Source organism: Sturnus vulgaris, chromosome 8 (genome assembly GCF_052056855.1).
Source record: "Sturnus vulgaris isolate bStuVul1 chromosome 8, bStuVul1.hap1, whole genome shotgun sequence".
Lineage (NCBI taxonomy): Eukaryota > Metazoa > Chordata > Aves > Passeriformes > Sturnidae > Sturnus > Sturnus vulgaris.
In genome coordinates, this window is record NC_142250.1 from 8272608 (window position 1) to 8288667 (window position 16060).

At 38.1% G+C, this 16060-nt stretch overlaps 1 long non-coding RNA gene across 1 annotated transcript in view; it reads left to right on the forward strand.

The window, feature by feature from the left end:
* Positions 1-16060, forward strand: part of LOC148222981 (uncharacterized) — a 78490-nt gene that overhangs the window by 2253 nt on the left and 60177 nt on the right. The gene's annotated exons all lie outside the window — the stretch shown is intronic.

Below are 16060 nucleotides of genomic sequence, written 5' to 3' on the forward strand. Positions count from 1 at the left end.
GAAGACCAGAGAAGGATTGTGTGTAGCTTTGTCAGGTGGAACAAAGGGTGGCATGAGTTCATATAATAGTCTGAAAGGGGAAAGAAGGCAAGAGAAAAAAGGGAGGGAGAAAAGAAGGTAGGGCTGAAGCTGAGACAGCCAGAAGATAAGAAGTGAAAAAGCTAATTAGCAGCAAGTAAGGAAAGTCCAGAGTTCCCTCTGTGCCCTTTGTAGCTGCATCAGTGGCGTCTGCCAGTCTCTGAGGGAGACCAGATGGCCTGGTATACCATAGCGCTCAACTATGCCTGTGCTATAGGGACTAGCTCTGCAACATGGAAGTGCTGGGGGGAGTTTTCCTTCTAACATATATGGTTAGACAAGATAGTCTCTTCTGTCAAGCAGCTTCCTAAAGACACCTTGCTAGTTCCCATTTTCATTTGCAAGAATTTATCTATCACTTGGTTTCATTATATATCAGCAAGTCAGATCCCATGTAGTCCAAAGGGGTTTTGATCTAGAGCCCATTGATTGAATAGGAGATAGGTGAAATTGTCCTGTATCAGTTGTTAAAGGCATAGTTTGGCCTGGGTGAGGGAGAAAGGGTAGTTGGCACTTCACTGTCAGCATTTACACTCAGACATGAGGTGATAAAATTGAATTGTTTCATTGCACTGAACCATTGTGTTTCCTACCTAAAGCTAACGCTTATGGACACACACTCATGAAAAAGTAATATTTAGCTGTTATCTGTAGAAGTATTGTACCCATTTTGACCATCCCACTTGGTCACTGTACCTCTTCAAAGTGACAAGCCCTTCTCTAATCCTTAGCCCTCTGCAGCCTGGCCTTTTCCTCTCTCTTCTGGTAGTGCTACAAAAGAAAAAGCTTGCCAAAGGTCTTTACATTTGAGCATAAAGCTTGGTTGCTCAGTTGCTGTCACGATCCGCTATTAATACAGAGCAGGGGTCGTGATGGTTTGTTTGATCTCAAAGGCGCAAACAGGCGAAATGCAGGGGACAAAATCAGTTTATTCAACAGCGATGCATTTTCATTAAATGCCAACAACTCAGTTGCGATAGACGGGAGAGGTATAGGAAACAAAGTATAGAGAGAGAAAAAGAAAAAGAAGGGGATGGGAAAATTGCTACCAACAGACAAGACGGACGTCCTCACGGGCCAGCCAATAGACGAGTCTTCATCCATGGGGAGTACTCAGGGTCTTCTCCAGAGGGTCGCTCTTTTATTGTCCCTCTCCAAAGCGAGTGGCTTCTGGCCAAAAAGTGGGAAGATTTATGGACCATTGTGTGGTGCTGCAGGAGACAGGTGCGGTCAGGCAGTACATGCAGTCTCCAGTTGGTACAACACAGTCTCTGGTTGGTGCCACAATAGCACAGTCCAGTGAACACAATACACCAGCACACAGTCACCTGACAAGTATCCATCTTGGCCAGGCCAGATGTCCAGAGTCAGCCTGGGTGGGGGTCCTCGAGGTCTCCTTGAGGTGGTGGAGAGGCAAACTTCGAAGGGAAACTTCGGACCGACCCTTACAGTTGCTAATGAAGTTATGCTGAATTAAATGTGTCACAATTTACTGATTTTCTTGCATCTAAACATCAGATCTAACACTTAGCTAACTGATTATCCTTTTCCATACTGCATTAATCCAGAGGCAAATGTTGATGATCTTGTTAAACACTAGGTAGAATGCGATTTTCAATGCCCTGGAAGTTAAATTGCATACTGTCAAGCTGTTATTTCTAAACCCTTGACTAACTTTTTTTTCATCTTTTGTGGTGTAACTGAAGATTTTAATTAATTTATTTATTCAAACTGTATTCCTCATCTATTTGTGTATAATCTTTAGTTTTGCATAAAATATTTGACCTGTGACAGGTAATTGCATAGCTGGTTTTTGCTGTATGCTTACCAGTTATCCGTAAGTCAATACCAATTTGCTAAAACAGATCATTATATCAAACACTTGTAGAAATGAAACAAACTAGTTCTGAGAAATGCTTTCCATTACTCCTGCTGCTGGCTGAGGAAAGACAATTTAATTTATTGCATTTTAAGAGACAGTCAATGTTCATTTCAAGTCCCATTATCTTCAGTGGAAAAAGGAGAAAGATGCTGGGCCAATTTACCTCTTGTGGAATGTGGGCTAAAGGATTAAGGGATATTGTATCAACAGAATAAAGGTTTTAGGGGCTGTGTTTTTGAGTCAAGCCAGTGTGTGGATAGGTAGTACTTTTTGGCTTTAGAAAAATGAGAATATCATTGTTCCCTGGTCCTTCAAGAAGCATCATGTTGCAATGTCCTGAAGTGGCTGCATAAAGCAAGTAAAACCTGTGACCTCGTCTTTGTAAAATTAGCTTTAATGTAATTATTGTTTATACGCAATGTAATGTAATGATGTTATGGCTACTTAAAAAAAACCTAAATTTATATGGAAGCTTTTTCTTCACTTAGAGAATAGTCTTAGCGTACTTTGTGGATTTTTGTCCAAAATACCAAGATCTTGGAATGCTGAATGTCACATGTTCATTCGAGATGGCATGCCAACCTCAGCTGCACTGGACTGAAAATGGCTACTGTTTTCTGCCAGAGTCTACAGAGTTGATCCAAAAGATAAAAAGTTGCCCTCCAGAAAAAAACAAAACTATAGTAAATACTACATTATCTGCAAATTTGTCAACGAATGCAGATTGATTATTTCTTTTCATTATCACCTTTCTGTGTTTTGCATGTTTTACTCCTCCCAAGGGACTGCATGGGAATAGCATGTTGACTATAAGTATGAATTAAATGTTTGTCTAAAAGAACAGCTATTAAAATGTTATCCTGGGCAGGATGTGCCTGTCAGCAGGAAGCTTCCTAAAATACCCTGTCTTTTAAGAGTGGAATTTTAGAGTAGGAGGGAAGTGTAGAATTGCTATTTACCTGTCTGATGCTGCTTTTGACACACATGATGAGCCAGCTTCATTTGACTGTCACCTCCTTAGGAGGCAGAATTCCTCGGCCCACACTTTGCTTAGCATTGGCTACTTCTTTATTTAGTCTTTGTGTCTTTGCATTTTATCTGGACTGTGCATTTTCAGTGAAGCTCCAGTTAAAGACAGGCTTCTCAGTCACGGCATTGTAGGAGGGCCCACAGAGCCTCCCACACAGTGCCTTCCTCAAAGAGAGATAGGGATGTCTGTTTCTTTGAAGAAGCACTTTTGAAACAAAAGGGATTCCCCTATGCCTCTGACAATTTTTTTTTCCCACCACACATGTACAGAGCCATCAAATTGATGGGCCTCCTTCCATCTGTCAGATTTTTCAGAATAACCAGATTTTAGGATTTCCCCCCTAGGAAATGCTGCATGTGCTGTGTCTCTCTGGGTTGTCTCTGGGGAATGCCTGAGAGGATCTGTGGGCAAGGCAGTGGGTAAAGGAGGGCTTTGACAACCAAGGCTGAAGGAACTTCATTCAGAGGACTGGGAGGTTCAAGACAGTGAAATCTTGGAGAAGGTGTAAACTAAATCAAAACCTTTTCCAGTTGCCTTTACCCCTTTTGTGTCTATTTGGATTTTTGCCTTCTCAAGGTCTTCAGTGACCTTTTCCTTTATAATTAAATGTGGCCAGCAATAAGAACCAAAAGAGCAATTAAAATGGACGGAAAAATTGCAATTACAATGCCTTGGCATGAGAACTTAAGCACAGCTTAGAAATCAGCAACCACGGTTTGGTACTTTTCTTAGCTACCAGAGCAACTGACAGAATTTGCAATCAGTCAGATTTGCAGGGAGGAAAAAACTGGTGAGTTTAAAAACAAGAACACGGCAAGACCATGTCTGAATAAATTTCCAGTCGTCTGTACATAGACCATTTCTTGAGAAAGATAAGGAAAACTAAATTTTCATAATCCTGATTACATGCAGAGGATTGACCCAGATGCATGATTTTAGCTGTATTTATTATATTTAAACACAATGAATGCCTTCACATGTGTTTACTGAAATGAGGATCTACAACCACCAAAATGCCTCTTAAATATTCCTGTTTAAAAAGAAAGTATTGGATTCATGCATATTAAGAAGTAATGTATATGGCTGTGTTGCTCTAGAATTAATTAGGTCTCTAGTTTTAGAATCGAGAAGATATTTTCTCATTGCTTGCAGAATAAAATAGTTAAATCCTCTGCTTAGATCTGAAAGTAGTTTTGCCCACAGCAATCAAACTAATATTTTCTTTATAGCTCATTCTCTCTGTAAGCCTTATGCTGATTTCATTAGACTTCAGATCAGGTTCCAAGTAACTAATTATATTTATAGTGTGATTTCTTTGCTCAGAATAACTACTTTAGTTAAAGGAGGTGGTGGGAATGGTGAAAGGTTAAGTAGTATTCCTTTGCATTACCTTGTCCAGCTCCAAAATACCAGGAAAACTGTTTGGTTTTTTGTTCATAAGCCCTCAGTATTAACCTGAGCAGCAACCTTCCTGTTTTCAGTATTTTGTGAGAGCATAGTGATAAGCAGTTGATATATTGACTTTTTCTTTTATATTGAGTAGGGCTGATATTTTTGGCATCAAAAATTTTTTGGCAGTCAAAAAGAACTGGCCATCTGAAAGTGATGAGAAGTAAAAATGTGAGGATTTCCATGTTTTTCACGTATGCTTCATTGCCCCAAGTCTCTTCCTAACACTTCTTAATACAGCTGTATTGTAAAGCCACCACCCTCCCTTTCATCACTTTCCCACCCTTGCCACAAATCCTCTCTCACCTATAACCCACAGGCCATCCACTATCTCCTCAACCTAGACCTGCTGCTCCACTCATGCTCATCTTCGAAAGGGTCTGTGCTGCATCTGTGCTTCTGTTACTGCCTTCCTAAATGCCGCCACAGGCTTCTCTCAGCTGGCCCTAACCACAAACATAAAAGACCCTTTCAGCTTTGGTTTCTGGGATTTAAAAATCTTGGATAAAAGTAGGTTTGTTTAGCAGCTTTACTTTGCTAAAGGATATGAAGGTTTCATTCTTGCATCACTAGCACTGATTCTGTTTCTCTAAACTGGCTCTCTTATCCTGACTCCACAGCTGTGTTTCTCTGGACCATACATTATTACTTTCCTTGCCCTTAGAAACTGACCCATTTTCAACATACTGTGAACATCACATATCCAGAGCACTCAGTCAAAAAATTTCTGAATTCTTTTGTTTTTCCTCTCTGAAACTGTAATGCAAAGAAATAGGCCCATTTCAAGTTCACTTTCTGACAAAAGGTCTGGTATTTGACACAAATCTGTAGACTACAAAGATCTATTGGGTCATTAAATGCTGGATAGTGTTAACATTCTAGTGGAAGTCTGCAGAATTTTGAAGGCCTGAGCCATAGCATCATGCTCTGATCTAAAGTTTACTGAGAACCTTAAGTTACCTACTTTTTTTTTTTTCCTGGTATGTTTCCATTCCTGAGAAAAGCAAGAGCTGCAAGACTGGCTTATATATACTCATTCAATTAATCAAGTGAGAATGAATCAAACCTTTCCACACAATTTTGTTTGAAGTGTCTGCACTTTTCTCTGTATCGCATGAGGTGCCAACACCAGTGGGAGTTTGCCTGAGGTAAGAGCTGTGGGTTTGGATGTATTCTTCCATTTTTATTAGGCCTTACACTCACAGGAATTTTGTGCTTTTTAATCTTGTAATTGTACAAAACTTATCTGGGTATGGAGGAAAATAACTTTCGTGAATTGCTTTAATTATTCTCATAGCTGTTCACATTAGGTTTTATGAGCTAGTCACACTTAAAAAATTTCAAACCCACTTTTATAGCAAGAAGGTGTTTTACTAAAATTCTTGTGCCATGTATCTAACCAGTAATAAACCAGTAGCTCACCTGAGCTACCAAGATACATCAGTATTGTGTGCTTCTTCCCATTTGGTCCTTAATTTCATTGTATCCATTTATGCATTTTAATTTCCTTTTCTGCCTTTATTTTCTGTATGCTTTTCTTTAAAATCTTTTATATGGAATGAATCTAGCAAAAAACAAATTGTCAAAAAAGATAAAATCCAGCTAGGTATGTTAAATATTTATTGCTCTTAATATTCAGAGTATCACTGCAGAATTGAGTAGTATTTATTTGCAGTGCAGTAGCACTGAGATTTCCCATGCTGGTAAGCATAATTAAGGCAATCTTACACTCTCTGTAATCTTTCAAAACAAGAAAAGGGATTGAAAGTGAGACCAGGACATGAAGAAGCAAACAGCATTTTGGAAAGGTGTTGTAGCAAATACTATGCAATGCATTCATTTGTGAATAAAATTAATTTTGCAGTTAAGCAGGACTTGTATGCTACTTCACATAATCAAAATTAGATCCAGTAACATCTGATATCTTGGCATAAGAGTCTACCAAAAGGATAGTAATATGATGACTGTCTCCCTTTTATTTTTATATATAAGGTACAAACAAATGAAAGAAGAGACCTGTTTAGTCTGTACCACGGGACTGTAATTCTACACAAGAATAGTCATAGATTATTACACTGGAAGTTTTGACTTAGTACCTCAGACTATCTATTTCTAGGAGCGCTAAATTCTTTGGAATAAGTTTTTCAATACAGGTTAATACTTGAAATATTTTGTTGCAGTCTTTTAGCTACTCCCTCCAGAACTGTTTTTTAGAATTCATCATTTAGCTTCTCAAGGGTCATCTAACTCTCGTGAGGTGGAGTTTTACTCTGAATAAATAACTTGTTTGTTATAAAGAGCAATGCTCAAAATCATAAGTTGGATCTTTCAGTTATGGGAGTGGGGAGATGGATGTTCAATGCAGACATAAGACAGCATAAGCAGATACCATCTGAAATTTTACTAGATTGGGAAATGTAAGTAGGTGAATACAATTAGATCTCTCACAGCTTCAAACGCAGCAGTGAAAAGACAGTTCAGTGTTTTATTTCCTGTCTGTCAGTTAAAAGTGCAATATAGAATTATGGCTAAATACTAGTATCAAATTTTCATATGGTCATCTAAACAACGGGCATAAAGCTGAAAAGAAAGCTGCTGTCTGCAGCAGTAAAGGCACATTCTCTGGTGTTCCAGAGTGAAACCATCTTACATTTGTAGATCTAGACTGTGACCATGAACCCTCATCTGTCTCTGCACACCTCCTGCAAAGCCATGAAAGTGTAATTTAGGTAAAAATTAACAGGCCAAGTGCATTCCATGTGCCTGACACCTTGCTGCTCAAGTCAGCAAGGTTTTAAATAAACTGGGCTAATTCTCCTCAACTGCAGTGGGGAATAATGTTTTTTTTTATTCCCTACATCATCTTTTGGTAAAGGCCCTTGTGCAGAGTATATGTTAGTCCATGCTTTTTAAAGAATGAGACAACTTGCAATATAAAAACTCAGAGCATTCATATCAGAATGCTATCTAGTTACAGACTCTGGAATACTTTTGATGGATTTAATATTTAGCCTTTGGCTGGAAGGCAATTTTAAAAGAACCAACTAGTTAAACTTGAGATACTTCTCTTTCCTCATAAGATTTACTTCTCCTCCTTAATCTTTAACTCCATAGTGAGTTTCTCTAACCATCAATACAACAGTACAGCAATATTGCCTCATCAGTCATGATTTACTTAATGTTTTCTGAATTTAGAAATATTTGATTAAAATTTAATGTGAACATATCATATCATGCCACATATATTATTGCATCCATTAATCAGGTAACCATAATAATGAAATGTCGGAAGATTGGATGAAAAAGGAGCTGAAATCTTTGATATATGTTTGGCATGGGTTTGTGAGTGATTAACGAAAAGATGCCCAGTCAATTGTGTAAAGCTTCATTAATATACATTTACAATAATCTATGTACTGTATCATCAGATATTTTTAACCTTAGTTAAACTTGATTTTTTAATTTACTGAATGACACTAAATATTAATAATCCTGAAAAATATATAGTATTCTATTAACTCTCATAATGCCAGAATGATTCATAATGTGTCCTAATGCTTTTGTAGCAAACTATGTACTAAAAATATGGTCAGAGTTAATGGATCAATTTTATTAAAGGTGGAAAAACAAATGCTTTATGCATGGCTCTATAAACCTCAAAGTACACAATCATATTAAAATAAATGTAAGTTGGTGTTTCCATCTCCTTTTTTAATATGTGAAGTTATATATGATCTAATCTAGCAAAGCATCTAGTCCAGTTTGGTAGAGGAGATATTGATAACAGTAACACCTGGGTTCATACTCTTAAGTATTTTGCTAAACATATGAAAACTTTCTATATTAAAAAAATAAAATCCAAACCAAAGTTGAAATCCTTAGGCTTCAGCTCATGAAGCAGGATTAGGTCATGTTCTTCAGGTAAACTTTGAGAAACATATCATTATTTTCTTGGTATTTGTGAAAAGAAACCATTAAAGCAATAATCCTACAGCCTAGATCCATGTAGGAAGTTTTTTATTGTGTGATGGATCTTGTTGCGTCTGTTTGTCATGGCAGGAGTGCACATGTGGCTCTTGAGTCGTGTGTGTTCTTGCATTCAGGGCTGGACACAGAACAGATCAGAACACACATGCTTCATTGGTAACAATGCTGAATGTTCCCAATGATTTGCAGTGTGTGTGTCCCTCCTTGCATACGACATGGAGCATGCTTGCAGTGTGCCCTGGACGTACCACTTGAAAAGCTGTAGCTGTTACACGTCTGATATTTGTCTCGTGTCTTCTCTCGCTTTTGGTGATAATTCAATTTATTTAGTTTTCATATATTGATTACTGTGAATCATAGAGAACACAATCATTTTTTTGTCACTGTAGCTGCAGATAGCTAAGTACATGTTTATACTACAACAACTTCAGAAAACAGATCTCTTCAGAATAGTTTCAGAACAGTATTGCCATTTGTCTTTTAACGTGGTCTGTGATTTTGAAATATGTTTGGTTAGAAGCTGGATGCTGGTCTCTAAACTGAAATATTATCTCTTTTGAAGGTTGCTCAGAGATCGCTGTTTTGTGTTGTTGATCTGTATAAGCACTGTGCAGTATATTGGCATCTAGTTTATTTTTTTATCCCACAATGTCTTGTCTTCAGCCAATTTAAGTATGCTTTCTTCAGTAGTGTCTAGTGGGCAAAAGCTGATAGTGTTTGGGTACTTGGGTAACAGCTTAGTTCTGAGCAAGGCAAATGAGCATGCCCACCAGTCTACTGATAAAGGATCTATGGTTCTTCTAAACAAAATTCAGCCAAAATAAGCCTATGTACCTGCATCTGGTACCTGTTCTGCTAAGAAATGTGAAACTATATATTGAAGGAAAAATTTAGGCTGGTTACTACCAATTTAGTACTTGTAAACAGTCTCACTGAGCACTATACAGAGCCTGCTTACTTGGAGATTGACAAAGACATAAGTAAAATAATTATTATTCCACCTAAATATAAAATGATCCACCTGTGCTGGCAACATTTTAAATACATGCTTTATAAAAAGAAAATTATGTGAGTGCACAGGCTCTGTATTTTGTTGCATTACTTATTTTACACCACCTAGTTCACATACTGCCTTTGGCACCAGTAGATCGCAGCGTATATCTTGAGTGTGCAGACTGGTGATGAAGAAAAACACATTGTGTACTTTCCTTATGTACCTGTGAAGAATTAAGAAGACACAGGATGCAGAATTCTTTCTTGGGCTTAGGTGGACTTTTGAAAATGAATTTACTTCTGAGCTCCTGTCAGCAAGAGTAACCATAACTCATTTTCTGTGACTGTTAATCCTGCCTGTGAGGGGGTAGAGATAGTAATTTTCTTTGTAGTTGAAGGCAGGAACAGCATCATAACAAATAATGACTTTAGGATAAGCCTAAATGGATGAAGTGCAATTGCAGTTGTCCTTCAAAATTAAGAACAGTAGGACTAAAAAATGCAGAAAATATGATCTAAACTAATATTACTTTCAGCTTTTGTTGAGTCCTCTCTACCCTAGGACCTGTCAAGGCTTACACTTACTAAGGCAATGGATGTTGAAACATCTATGTTAAGCAGTTCTTTGTTCACTTTTTTACAGATGGGGAAATCAGAAATATAGGATACAAGTACAGGTAGCAGTAATAGAACAGGGGGTTGTACCCCAGAGATCCCAAGAGTCAACCAAGTAGTTGACTTTTAGACACTGCAGTTCGTCACTGAAACAGCATCTTGAATATAACATACATTCCCAATCTTTTCAGTAAAGCAGGCTCTTTTCTTACACATTCATAGATTTCACATACGAGAAAACCTATCAGAGATTTGGTGATTTTAAAGGGTGTTTCCTCCTTTCATCTTTAGTTATAGCTGGGCAAATGGTATCGAGTGTAGGTATCGAAAGCCACGGATGGGAATTCCTAAGAGTCTGTAGAAAGATTCTATTTTGGTAATTCTTTTTGATGAAAGGCATGAGAAGAAGTTGTCTTTGGAAATGTGACAATTGATGCAGAGCACAGAGTTATTTCCTCATAGTGGCATCTGTTTTTCAGGAGAGAAAAATGCTGAGATTATGCTACAGCCTGAAGCTCTAGCATGTTGATGAGGTAGGAGTCCAAATAAATTAACTGTTGTCAGACTCTGATTCCAGTGACTGGGATTTTATGTGGTTGGGGAAAAAATGGTCTTTCATATTTGGAAAATTGTAGTCCGCAAAAGCAGCTTTGGCAAGAAGGAAAGTGAGCAGATCAGAGCCTGTTTCTCATGCCATTGGAGTTCTGAGGACTTGCCTTCTGCTGAGATGGGAGAGAACTTTCTGCAAAATTAAAAGTTTGTTACATCTATCTAAAATGTGTAGCCCTGTTATTGATGTAAAAAGATTTGCATGGCTTCAACCTACTCTTCTGGCCTAGAGAGGGCTGCCTCTAGCAGTTAAAGGACTTTTTTCAGGAATTAACTCTGACAGTTCCTTGAGTTTATGTTGCTGAATTTTGTAAATATTGATGTGGGACTTGAGGAAAAAGAGCAATGTGAATTTGCCAGTACTAATGTCCTTGCCCTCTCTTTCTGCAGCTATCTCTGATATGATGACTGAAATATTGCAAATACTTTTAGTTACTCCTTAATATTATGGGTGCAAAAAAGGGAAGGGGAACGGGGAATTGTTTGCAGCTGACTGCACCTTGGAAGTTGAGAATATTTGCTGGTGTTCATGCTTCTGTATTTTTATATTCATATCCAGTGTCTCTGATGGGCTTACAAGAATGATGGGGAAATGCCTCTTACACTAAGATTTGGATGTGAAGATTAACTTTGAGTTTGGAATTTCCATTTTTATGGACTTGCACCTTTTCAGCATGGTATTGGAGAACCTAGTGGTTCTTTAAGCACAGATTCTCCTCACCTTTGCATCTAACTGGGAGAGGAACTGTGTGCATCATAGGTCCTTGTGCACAACATAGGTAGGGCTTTAGGTAGGTGCTGTAGAGCTTTAGTTTGTTTATGTGGAAATGTGGGTGCTGCTCTGTGTAAATCAGGGGCACCAAGGTGATGGAAGGTTTCTTAGCAGAGAGTGATTTAGTTGGGACAACTGGTAGATAACAATTTATGCTGCACACTGAGAGCGAGCCATTGAGAAATTTCTCTCTTCTGTAGAAACACAGCCGCTCAGTAGAGATTCATTTGTGCAGCACTGAGTTGAGTTACAGTACCTGAGATTGCAAATGACAAAAGAATCTTGCTGTCAGACTCTCTGCTGAGCTGCTGATACAAAGGGCTGTGGGAGGTGAGTAGGAACACCAGTGTCTCCAATTGTTCTCAGACTGCTTTTCACAGAAAGGTCTTCCTAGAGTTTGCTGCATAGAAAGCATGACCCACACATCATTGTTACTCATTCATACAGTTTAAGAGGCTTGTTTTTCACAGATGTGCTTTTCCTGTTTCGCATTTGTAACTGAGGATTGTAAAGTGTCATCCAGCTATAAACTGAGTTTTTCAGTTGATTCATGAACACCATTGTTAACTACAGCATAAAAAGGAATATGGTTGAGTATGGAATGTAGGTTAAGCTGTATTTCTACCCCCATATATTATACTACTCGGGAAGGGTGAAAAAGAAATTTTAATTAACAGCTATGCAAAAATTCCCTCCCCACTTTGTATCAAATAAAATTAGTAAAGCAATTAGAAGATAGAGTTAGTTTCTATATGTTATCCTGTATTATTCATGCCTATATATAGAGCTGTGTATATATGGATTTTAAAATAATTAACCAAAATTGCTGTATATGGTAAGTAAAGTAAACAATCAGTGTATTTGAGTAAGGCTTTCATGTCAGAAAATTGACCAAATGTGATAAGAAAGGGCAGTAAAGCTTGGGAGAAGAGGAGAAAACGAATTATCTCAGAATAATGGGACCAGGACCGTTCATGTCTGTATAACAGATAATTTGTGGAGCTTATAGTAATGTGATCTTGAAAGTTTTTATTTCTATGTTAATGCTACAGCCAATTAGGATAATCACAGATAAGCAGCTGTTTATTGTTGTTCCAGGGAATAATGATCAGATGTGTGTTATTTCTGCCCAAGTTTTCTTCAGTATATACTTATCATCTCATGTCTAGCTTTAGCAAAAACATCTAGATTAAAAAAATAGTAGAAATGCCTTTTGAAAGTGATTTTTAAATAGTTCTTCAACCAAAGTGCAATTGAGAAAACACTTCTGAATTGAAAAAGCAGCTTCCTTTTGGCATATGGATTAAATGTGCTGATGGTCCTAGTCACATCTGTATCTGGCTGGGTACTCCATCTCTAGGAATTTACACTCTTCAAAAACATTAGGCATGAATCTGGCTGCTTGTAAGAGGGCTATCCTTGCTTAGGCTTCCTTAGCTCACTGTGAGCTTTTTAAAAAGCAAGGATATTTTTTAATGCATAAGTATCCTCTTAAAAATTGATAACCACATAGAAAATGTTAACTATTAAAACAAAAAGGCTGAATAACAGCATTTGCCAATATGTTTGCAGCAGAATGAGAATCCAACACATACCCCTTGAAAGTTGGTTTGCTAAATTAAGTGTAAAACAACTATTCTGAATTATCTGGTTGCCTTTTCTCTCTCAAGGTTTTATTTTATTGTTGCAAGATTCTTATTAAACCTACAATCAAGGATCTAATTTCTGCTACCTGAGCATTGGCAACACATTGAAAAGAAACATCCAGAGGGGAATCAAATTTCTTCACTCTAAATTGCCACTGTATTTAACATTGAGTGTTCTGGTATTCTTGAAAGTCTTCCTTTTCAGTGAAGTTAGGACTAAAATACCAGCAAATCAGTTTTAGGGGTATTGATATGATATGCGTTCAGTTGGAAAGAATACGTGGAAGAGATATCTAAATGGTGTTACCTCTGCGAAGAAAATATGTACCCTCCATCATAAGGCAGAATGAAGCACCAGAGTGGACTTTTCTGATGCTATGCAAATTGTGGTTGTCCTCAGTGCATTCAGTTTCTGGTCTGAGACCTAGTTTTTAAGATCTCCTCACTACTAGATCCAGACATTCCACACGAGGTTGCCCTCCTTCAAGATTCTAAAGATGACTTGGCTTAGACTGAGAGGTACAGGGGTAGGGGCTGTAATCTTCCTGGTAGCTGACCCCAGCTGGTGACCTCCTGTCTGTCCTGGGGAAGAAGGGCACTAGCAATGTCCCTTTCCAGTCAGCCCTTCCATTACCCAGAGTGAGGTATACTTGTTATGATTCCTTCCCAAATGTCCACAATGTGTGTCTGGGACTCATACCAGTGTAGTATAAGGAAATAGTCCAGGTGTACTCTCATGCCTTCAGCCCACAAACAGGATGGCTGTAGGATTCCTCACCCTCAAATAAAAACATGAGAGATCTCTTTTAGCTTTTCTCACAATGACTTTTACAAATGTACAGAGCAACAGAGAGCCCTGAAGCAGCCTGCCTCCTCATCCCTTTTCAAAGCCACCTCCTTAAAGGGTCACCTCATAATGGGGACTGATTGCCTGTTTGATCTTGGTGAGCCTCAGTTTCATCCTAAACCATGCAGATACCACAGGGGCCGCCACAGAAGCACTAGTGATGAGAGGATATAAGTGCATACCTGGATTACTGCACAGTATCCACTCTGTAGTTAAACACCTTAAATAACCCCTGGAAATTATTCTAGCTGTATTAAAAAGTGGTAGCTTGGCAACTGTGGTTATGGGGTTTGTTTGGTTTGGTTTGGTTTTGGTTTTTGGTGGGTTTTTTTTTTGTTCGTTTGTTTGTTTTAAACCAAATAGTAGAGGAAGTGAGTTCTAATCCTCTTGAGGGTGCTGTTTATTAAAATTTCCACCATGGAAATTAGTATCTTCCTCTTTCCCGAAACAATTCTGAACTAATTCTGAACATGTTGTTTTAGCTGAGGTGACAGAAATAGATGTTAGAGACAGTAAACAAAGTTGGAGTTTTCTTTCCAGTAAACTGGAAAATATATGAGGTTTGTTAGTGCATCTGTTAAATAATGATTTTATGAGTCTAGATAGGAGAGGATACAGGCTGTTTAAGTGCTTTGTATAATGGGTCAAGTACCCATAATGAGAATTAGAGTGACTTGTAAATGCATGGCGGTCACAGCATGAAGATTAAATGGAATTGCCCAATCAGCAGTGTGGTAACAAGGAGCTGATGTTCTTAAACCCATTTGGGACTTTGCTTTCCTTAGGTTGGTAAGGGTTGAATTGCGTGGGAAGTGATCTGCTTGTAGGCCATGTTACTGGAGTAGAGAAACTAGATGAACATGAATTGTCATTTTGGAAATAACTGTCTTAGGTGCCCATCTTAGAAGAAGAAAGTGATACAGTTTGTTGTTTGTTTTGGTTTTTTCTCCTGATGAATATGTATGTTCTCTCTTGCTCCTTTTAATATTAAATGTCTTAATATAAAGCACCTCTGCACAGTATAGGCATCTAACTGTCAATCCATTGAAGAACTTCATCCTGTCATTGTGTCCTTGACTTCAAAAATGCTTCTGGCTTTGGGAGAAGTACACAAAAAGCTAGAAATAAAGGTTAGTCTGTGCTTTATTCTGCTGCACCATGAAATGTTTCCTGTGCAGACAAATTTGTACTTGGCTATGTATCTTGAAATTAGTAATTTCATACCTCAATTGATGATATTGAGTCATTTTCACTGCATGTGCAAGGTATTTAGAAATGTATTCTGTTAATGATTCTTTTCATATTTGTGACATTGAAGCCAATTAGAAGTCCTTGTGGGTTTTTGTATTTTTGAGACATCACTGATCCTGGAATGGCACCGTATGGTCAGTTAATCACTGTTTTTTATATCCTCCTTTTTTATAGTGTTTTATTGGTGTTCTTTGGGGAGAGATAGAATTGAGCTACAGGCACTTGGACACACCTGCGCAATGTCATGGCAGCATAGAGGGCACATGGCAGCACAGAGAAGTTTGTCTCCACCTGACTTTGGGGGGAGGAGGTGCCACGTGGCAGACTTCTATGGAGAGGAGCCTGCCAGAAGCTGACAGACCCTTGCATAGTGGCTGATCACCCCATATAGGGACATTAAGAAATCGTGTTGCTGACATGGTATTGTATGATAGGTCACTTAGTGAGAATTGCCTTGTAGGCAAATACTGTATCTTGAAGAAGTGTATAAAACCAGCTTGTTTCTTTGAATAAATGATTCAGATTCCCTGCCAGTCTGAGCCTGAGTCTCAGTCGTTTGCAGTGTTCCCTGTTGTAGACATTATCCATTGAAATTCTGATTACTCACTGTAATGGATTACTCTATTACATACTATAATCATTGCTTCCTCACACTTGTTTTGCATCCATTGGCATTAGGTTATTTGGAGAATTCTTTAGGAAAGGAAATGTCAGAATAAAAGAAGGGAGAGAAAGATCAATGCTCAGTGGTCTCTCTTGACTACTTTAAATAGAGATAATGACAATAATCATATCTATAGCATATATGCTAAATATCAGTAGTAGATTAAAATTATAAAATTGCTATAACTATAACTGTTGATAGCTGAGCTGGGTCCAAATGTATAGTAATATCCTTGTT